The following is a 9,955-nucleotide window of genomic DNA, read 5'->3' on the forward strand; positions in this document are numbered from 1 at the left end:
ACAAAAGAAAAGGGATGTCATTGGTTGCAAGAGGAGAAGGTGAGGAAGATGGCACGTATCCAATCTGGTCTTCAGGATCTAATGACGAAGAGATGCGTAATCCGACGCATGGGTCTATGTTCGCACAATTTGAAGAGGATGAGGACGAAATGGTGACTGGTCGTTGTTTCATGACCAAATCAGGAGACAAATCACGGATGACAATGAAGGTACGTTCTATTCTTCAATCTTTTAACATTCCTTTACAAGCTTATGATTCTGAAATAATTGCATTTGATGATACTGTTGCTTACTTTGATACAATTGTGGTGTCTGCTAGTAATGAAGCTAAGAAACTAAACATCCAGTTGCTAGAGACCCAAAAATTGCTAGATTCGAAATGAAGCAGGGTAGAGTATCTGGAATTGTAATTGAATAATGTGAATAATGATAGGGAATGTCTAGATAATGAAGTTTGAATGTTACTTGCTCAGCGAAACATTTACTGTAATTTAGCAAAAAGACTATATGCTAAATTGACTTCATTGCATCATTCAACTGATATAAGCAAAGAACAACATAGGAAATTATTTCCTTTTCTTGTTTTCGAAAGAGAGAAAGTTGATAGTTTGTCCTATGATTGTGAGAAAACCATAGCAGAATTCGATAAAGTGCCTGATAATCGATTCGCTTATGGTATTGTTAAGACAGACGAATATTTGAATGCTGATGAACTTGTTGAGATAGTGAATGATACTTTGACCAAAAGTGAACAAATAAAAATTTTGAAAAGAACTGAGAATTCGAAACTTGACTCTCAATCTAATTTTGTTGATATCGATGATAATTCTGATAGTTTTAGCGAAATCAGTGAAATTGAGGAGGAGGAAAGTATCGATTGTTCTCAATTATCTGTAATTAACGTTACATCTAAGTCAAAAGGTAAATAAATTTGTGATGATTTGATGGTTGAGGATGGCACTGATAGACCCTCTACTTCGAATGTTTGTGACTTTGATCATGTGAGTGTAAGAGACAGTCAAACGGATAGTTGTGATGATGAGAATGAAGACGAAGTGTCAAACAATTCTGAAACATAAAAGTATGTTTCAAACGAAACAACCATTAAACGAATTATTGTTGACCAAGTGTTTGGAGACACTGAAAATTTCGACAAAGTGTTATCTGAAAAAGGTGCTCATTTTCTGGAAACGAACACTGTGGTGTATCCAAATTTTAAGTGTTCAGATGATGTTGTATTTCCGAATCAAGTGTTTGTCACTACTGGAAATGTTGAAAACATCAAACCGGAGTTCAACAAAATAATTGAAAAAGATAACAAGAAAACATCAGACGAAGGACTCTTTTCAAATCAAAGCACTGTCGAAAATAATCTAACAAAGAATTCGTATGTTTTTCAAAGACAAAAACCACAAAGAAAATGTGTTGAAAAACAAGAAAATACAAAAGAGATTTTGAAACAAGAATCTAATGAAACAAATGAGAATGTGAAACTTAATTCACAAGAATTTAAGGATCTTGTTGAAAAATTTTCAAATGAAAAAGGAATTTCGAAAAGACAAGCACGAAAGAGAATTTTTTGGCAAGTAGTGTCAAAAGAAAAGCAATCAAAAATACCAACCAAGAAAATTTCAGAAAATGGGTTGTCTAAATCAGTACAAACAAAGTTTTTAACTCGTTCGGATAAAAAGGAAAATCCCGCTCAACCAATTTCGTCTGATTCTCAAAATTATTCAACGAAGTTTTCAAAATCAACATCTTCAAAGACTTTTCAAACAAATGCTCAACAAAAGAATTTTCATTCAAAAAGCCAACAAAAGTTTACAACATCAAATTCATCTTTTCCAAAACCAACAAACGATCAAAACAGATTTTCTTTAAATAGAAAAAATCGATATTTTGCTAATGTTCGTCAATTCGAAAATGTTCGAAATTTTGAGAATGTTCGAAAACTTGAAAATGTTCGAAAATTTGAGAATGTTCGAAAATTTGAAAACGTTCAAAAGTTTGCAGACAATCAAATACTTGTGAATGATAAATCCAAAACATCTGCAAAGTTTATTCCACAAAAACCAAATTTTCTGAATCCATCTGCACACAAAGCCACTAAAGTTTCGTACACAAAAGGTTCATCTGGGGTGGAAACAATCAATCATTGGCTTGAGAAAAAAGGGAAAAAGTATCAATCGGGAAAGTTTTCTCAACATCAAATCAAGAAGGCCTATGAACAGTATTTGAATGATACTTCATCTGGAAGTTCATATTCGAAAGAATCAAATACTCCAGTTCAGAAATGGCAACCAATCTCAAAAGTACAAAATACTGAGAAGCACGAGAAGAAAGTCAGTGAAATTCCAAAACTATCGAAAAATTATGTTTCGATATCTCTAACTGATGATGTCGACTTAATTGATACTTTCAAAACAAAAGTTCGAAATTGGGCTTTAGGTTCTAAATTTCATTCACTTTTTCAAACTAATGACCATGGACCCAAACAGCCTTGGGTACCTAAATTATTTTAATGATTGTAGGTACTGTGTGACGAGCAATATGATGAGAAATGGTACATTGATAATGGTTGCTCACGTCACATGACTGGAAGGAAGGAGAATTTGCGTGATTTTAGAAGTTTGGAAAATGCAGGAGTAGTGAAGTTTGGAAATAATCACAAGTGTCAAGTTAAAGGTTATGGCAAAGTAACAAATGGACAATTTAAAGTGAATCGTGTTGCTTATGTTTAAGGTCTTAAACATAATTTGATAAGTGTTTCACAACTTGTTGTGGGCACTGGAAATCAAGTTGTGTTTAACGAAGAAGGAAGTATCATTTCCAATGTTAAAAAGAATGAAGTTTTGATGAAATCAAAAAGATATGGCGATATGTTCACTCTTGACATCAAACCTATTGTTGGGAAACCTTCAGTTTGTTTACTTTCAAAAGCTCCATCTAATGTTAGCTGGTTGTGGCATCGACGTTTATCTCATTTAAACTTTCGAAATTTGAATAAGTTGGTAGTAGAAGATCTTGTTCGAGGTTTACTTGTTCTAAGGTTTGACAATGATACTTTATGTGCAGCTTGCGAACAAGGAAAACAGCATCGTAAAGGACATCCAATTGTCATAGATTCGAAAATTGTTGAACCGTTGGCACCTCTTCATATTGACCTTTGTGGACCATCAACTGTTGAAACACTCAACAAGAAACGATACATTTTGGTTATTGTTGATGATTTTTTACGATTCACTTGGGTGTATTTTCTCAGGTTAAAATCTGAAGTCGCTCAAACAATGATCGAATTTATCAAGAAAATTGAGACGAGCCAAAACAAGAAAGTTCGAAAAATCAAAAGTGATAATGGTTCCGAGTTTAAAAACAATGTGCTTGATTCGTTCTTAACTGAGAAAGGAATTTCGCATAATTTCTCATCACCATATACACCACAAAAAATGGTGTGGTTGAAAGGAGGAATAGGTCTCTTTGCGAAGCAGCAAAAACAATGTTGACATATGCGAATCTTCCTCAATATCTATGGGCAGAAGCAGTTTCGACAGCATGTTTTACTTATAATCGATCCTCTATTCATCTTCGTTTCAATATAACTCCGTATGAAATCATAAATAACCAAAAACCACATGTTAAATTCTTTCATGTGTTTGGTTGCAGGTGTTTTATCATGAATCTCAAAGATAATCTTTCGAAATTTCAAGCTAAGGCTGGTGAAGGAATATTTTTGGGATATTCAAATAATTCGGTTGCATACAGAGTGTTAAATAAGCGAACAAGAAAAGTTGAAGAAGCATTTAACCTCACTTTTGATGATTATTATGTGAAACAAGTTGAAAAACATTTCGAACAAAAACCAATTCTTAATGAATCAAATGATGAGTCTGAAAGTTATAATTCATCTGATTTTGATTATGATTTAATTTTTAGTGTTCCAGACAGGGCTGCTGATGCTGAAGTAAATGCTGCTGATAATCAAATTCCTGAATCTTCGAAACATACCGATGATTCGACAATCACATCAGATACAACTGCTAATGGTGAAAGTATGCTAGATGCACAAGTGGAAGGGGAGCACTTGCATATACCTTCAAATGTTGAGGGGAAGCATCCTTTCGAGGGGGAGAAGAGCATTATTAATGATGTTTTCGAGGGGGAGCATCAGAATGACAATTATGTTGAGGGGGAGCATAATGATACTGAAACCATAAATCTTGATTAAAACGATGAATTTCATGAACTAAATGATAATAATTCTGTTGCAGGATCCGAAAATGAAGAAATGTACGAAGATGCACCATTGGACTTTGATCCAGCATATCCACCATTGGAAAAATGGACAAGAAATCATCCAAAAGAACAAGTTATTGGGAATCCACAAGATGGTGTTTTGACTAGAGCTCAAATTCGTGCAAAGAATGAGCTACTGAATACTCATCAAGGATTTTGCATGTTTAATGTTTTTATTTCGAAAATAGAACCAAAGACAGTGAAAATTGCAATGGAACACTCTGACTGGGTTGTTGCTATGCAATCTGAACTTGCTGAATTTGATCGAAACAAGGTTTGGAGACTAATTCCTAAGCCAAAAGATGTTTCGATAGTCGGATTAAAATGGATTTTTAAAAATAAAACAGACAAAGATGGTAATATTGTTCGAAATAAAGCTAGGCTTGTAGTAAAAGGTTACTCGCAACAAGAAGGAATAGACTATGAAGAAACCTTCGCCCCTGTCACAAGACTCGAGGCAGTTCGAATATTTTTGGCCTATGCAGCTCATAAAGACTTTGATGTTTATCAAATGGATGTGAAATGTGCATTTTTGAATGGAGAACTTGAAGAGACAGTTTATGTGGAACAACCTCCAGGTTTTGTTAATGAAGAATATCATGATCATGTTTATATTTTAGATAAAGCAATATATAGGTTAAAACAAGCACCAAGAGCCTGGTATGCAACTCTTACCAATTTCTTAAAACAATCGAAATTTAAACAAGGATCAGTTAACCCCACATTATTTCGAAAGAAAGTTGGGAATCATCTAATGCTTGTTCAAATTTATGTCGATGATATTATTTTTGGCTCTACTGACCCTGCTTTGTCTAGTGAATTCGAAAGTTTGATGAAAAGCCAATTTGAAATGAATATGATGGGCAAGATAAATAGCTTTTTAGGTCTGAATATTCATCAAAGCAGAGAAGGAATTTTCATCAATAAAGAAAAATATACCAGGAATTTACTCGAAAAATTTGGAATGACAAATAGCACGAAGTTAAGAGTACCAATGGCGGTTGGAACAAGGCTAACACCTTCGTTAGACACACCTGCGGTTGATCTTACTTTATACAGGAGTATGATAGGTTCATTGCTTTATCTTACAGCAAGTCGACCTGATATCATGTTTTCTGTATGTAATTGTACTATGTATCAAGCAAATCCAAGAGAACCACACTTGACTGCGGTGAAAAATATTTTTCGTTATCTCAAGGGAACAATTTTGTTAGGATTGTGGTATCCTTCGAAATCAGGATTTTTCATTCAAGCATTTTCAGATTCAGATCTGGGAGGATGTACTCTTGATAGAAAAAGTACAAGTGGAGGATGTCAGTTGTTGGATGAGAAGCTTGTAAGTTGGCAATCGAAAAAGAAAACATGTGTTGCAATTTCAACTGCTGAAGCTGAGTATGTTGCGGCTGCCGCTTGCATTTCACAAATCATATGGATCCAGATTCAATTGCGTGACTATGCAATTAATATGAAAAAGATTCCACTGTATTGTGATTCACAAAGTGATATACGCATTTGTCATAATCCAGTACAACATTCGAAAACCAAACATATTGCACTTCGTTATCATTTCATTAAAGATCATGTGGAAGATGGTAACATTGAAGTTCATTTTGTAAAAACAACTTATCAGCTTTCTGATATTTTTACAAAACCATTGGACGAAAAATCATTTATTAGAATTTTGCAGGGTTTGGGGATGATTGAAGCACACTCTGTTTCAGGACTAATTTCGAAAGAATGACAAAGAAGTGATAAGAAAATGTGTCGATTCAGAGGAAATAATGATTCATTCAGAGGCTGATATTATTAATTATTCAGAGGTTACTGTTCACGTTCAGCGCTTCGATACGCTTTGTTTTCGACATTTGGGAAAGAAAAGTTTCGTTAGTTTGGTACATTTTTTTTAAAGTTTTCGTTTATTCTTTAATTTTGAAAAATTGGAAAAACCAAAAATATTTTCGTTAATTTGTATTCTTTTCGAAAAATCAAAAATACCAAAAAGATTTGCTTTTGTTATTTGTTTTAATTTTCGAAAAACTTAAAAACACAAAAATATTTTTCTTCTTTTCAAAACGATAAAATTCAAAAAGATTTTTGTTATTTTGTACTTTGTCTTTTCTTTCTTAGTGCAGATTCCAAGGAAGTTTTACAAGGGTCATGCTTGCATTTCTAGGGTAAGGTAAATTTTCGAAACTTAGTATTAGTTAGAATGTCCCCAGAAGCATGCTGCAGCATGTCGACCCAAGCCTCCATTGACTCAATGTGTGATTTCGAAAGCTTTAATGAAATTTTTCATTACGAAAATTTCTTCCCAATCAGGCTTGCATTCACATTAGTCTACCGAGCTACCTAACTCTTCTCATCTGAGTTAAGAGTTTTCTGCTTGGTCCATACATAGCAGAGGTACATTCGATTCGTAAACCAAACTTTTTCATCTCAAAACTCTTAACACATTTCACACATAATGACATATGTCCAAGAGGTCATTGATCATACCAATCATGACTTAGACATATCAAAACTCTGAGTTTATGATCTGAATTCATGAGGCCGTGATGAAAGTGAAACCCAATTTTCTAAATTTTTAAGGAATTGACGGGGAACTATGTTCCAGATTTTCACGAAACATTTGTTTCAGTACCAACTTTCGAAACTCCAAATCATATTCAATTCTTTTGAGTGATCTTGATCAAATAGTCAAAACCCACGATATTTGTTACCCAACAGGATCCAAATAACATTTTTTTCTTGAATATGATTTTCGGGTGAGTTTCATTTGAATTCTATGTCAATTCATATATTTTTCCAAATCATACTTGTCCCTGACTACACCGGTCATACAGGTAATTTCTGTTACAATTACTCATCTTATGTTTAGGTTGATATTTAACGAAATTTTTAAGCCACCCACGAAGCCTTGAAAAAGAAGCCCTTCGATACTTCTTTATAAGTATTCGATTGTAATTCACAGGAAACCACACAAGCTGTTGATTATCTTTCTTGATAATTAACGAAGAACCCTTTGCCCGGGGTTTAACTGCCTTTGTGTCGAAATTTTATTTTTCGACATCACAAATCCCAAATTTTCGTTAGTTTGCTTCTTATCTTATTCTATTGGCACACTACACTCACGAAATCCTTGAGGCTCTTAGTATTACCAACTCAGGCTGATGATTTCACAAGTCTGCCATATGACTTCGTTTCTAAACCCAAAAACGAAAGAGCCTAACCTCCATGCCGAAGGTTTTTGATCTTATCCACTTGGTACTCACGAACAGTTTGATGTGACGGTTTGGCAACTTGGTCCGATTTTCAAGGTACTTTATTTGATGTGGTACTCATAACGGCTAGTGTTGCGACTTTCAAGGACAGACGTGGCTTACTTTTTAAAGAAAACGTTTGGAATTCAATTAGGGATACATATAAAAGGAAGTTATTATCTTCTTTTATAATTACACATTCAAATTATCAGACTATCAAAAAGCCCTAACTTTCTCTGTTCTTCAAGAATTTCTCAAAACCCTAATCAATGGCGGCCGATCCAACCACCACTACTGAAGAAGTTGCATCGCAACCCATCATGAAGATCCAAAGCACAAATTATCAGGTCGAGGGTGATGTCTTACTGTACCCTGAGGAGTTGAAGATGTTGATTGTTGATCTTCAACACTCTATTCTTGCTACTGCCATGTTTAACTCCTTTGAAGTTCCGATGACCTGGTTATCCATGGCTGGTTCTACTTCTTCTTACAGCAAAGCCACTAATATTATCACATTTAATCTGGTGAATGACAAGAGAATTCATCTCACGAAGAAGACGTTTACTCAAATCTTGGAGATTCCGGATTCACCTCCATATTTTTAACCTTCCAGTGCTCAGATTCTATTCATGTTTAACGAGATGGGTTATCAACCGCCACTCGTTAAGATCCGTGACTTCAAGAAGCCAAGTCTTCCCAGCATTTGGAACTTTCTTTTTCGTATTTTTCTTCGTTGTTTGACTGGTCGCAGTGTGGGATTAGACAAAGGAAGAATGGAAGTTTATGCTATGGTAGCAGGATTGTATTACGACTTGAATGTGGATTTTGCTACTCAGATGTGGAAGGAGTTTGTTAAGAGCTTGGAAAACACAAACATGGTGAAAGGGATTTTATGTGCCCGTTACTGGAGTTTAATTCTCAAGAAGAATTTTGAAAAAGAAGAAATTCAAGTTCCTGCAGATGAGGCTAAGGCAGAGTTCATGAAGTATCATTTTCCAAAGATTGTTGAAGATGATTCAGAAGTATTCCCTAATGTTGCTCGAATTCCTGATGGTATGTTGAAGAAAGTTGATCCAACAAATTCAGTATTGGTGGTATACTTGAAACATGTTAATCCTTCAGTCGAAACTAGGATTTTGCTGAAAATAAGTGATGAAGGATCATCTAAGAAAGTTAAGAAATCGAAGAAGGGAGCTGATGATGTTGTTCACGAAAGCCCTAAGAAACAAGCTAAGTCTAAGTCTCCGAAGAAGATTACAAACGAATCTAAGAAGCCTAAGGAGAAGGTTGTTGATGAATCTTCGAAGGAATTGATCCCTTCGAAATCTGGTGTGTTCAAAAGGTTGAGGAAATTATCTTATAAGCAACGAACTTCATCAGAAGATCAATCTCCTACTATTCGCAAACCTTAGCTTAACAGAAAATGAGTAAAAGTTCGTGAGATTCCTGCACCAGTTTCACCATCCTCAAAAAAGCGAAGAGCTGAGGATATAGCGAAGCACATCACCGAGAAGAGAAAGAAACGAAAGCTTGTGATTCATTGATGAGTCATCTGATAGTGAAATTGTCCCAGAAACACCATTAGGATCGAATACTCCACCAATATCCTTACCACAAACCACTACCTTCGTTTCCTAAACAACAACAACCATTCCACTTGAAATTGTGGTAACCAAACCAGTTCCTGAGGAGGTTCCAATTTCTACCATTGTTGCAAACGTATCTGATACGGGTGCACATGTTTTTGTGAGTGTTGATCCATCATCTCAAGGTATTCCTATTACATCTTCTTCCGAACCTATTTCAAGTACTTTTGTTTCACTTCCACCTTTTATTCAACACATTTCAACCACCACTACTTCACCTACTTTCGATCAAGTATTACAACAACCCATCACTACACTTTTCCAATCACAATCCACCGATCCACCCAAACCAAATTTCGATGATGAAACAGATGGAGGAGGTTTTGGAGGAACATTTGCTGATTTGGAATTTGATTCCGAAGAGGAGCAAATTCCTGATCATATGTTGATGTCAGGGAAGCAGTTCAAGATTCTCAATCGAAAACTCGATTCTATCCTTCAATCACAAGCTGATTTTGTAGCCAAGAATTCGGTTTCGGGGATAGAAGTTGATGTGATGCTCAAGGCTGACGAACTCGGGATGCAAAGGCAGTTGGATATAATCGATAAGAATAATGAGTTACGAGTCAAAGCTCAAACTGATTTGTTTGGTTCAGAAATTAAGGAGCTTCGAAATGTTGCAAAAGAACGCCATGTTCTTTTTGTACAAGATGTTAAGAAAGTTCGTGAAGATGTCAACCAAAAGATAGAAGAGTTAAAGGTTGATGTATCGAAAGAAATAAACACTTTGAGTACTAATTACTCATCCATTCTTTC

The sequence above is a fragment of the Lactuca virosa genome, chromosome 5 (assembly GCF_052849685.1).
Source record: "Lactuca virosa cultivar CGN04683 chromosome 5, Lactuca_virosa_CGN04683_v6, whole genome shotgun sequence".
NCBI classification, from domain to species: domain Eukaryota; kingdom Viridiplantae; phylum Streptophyta; class Magnoliopsida; order Asterales; family Asteraceae; genus Lactuca; species Lactuca virosa.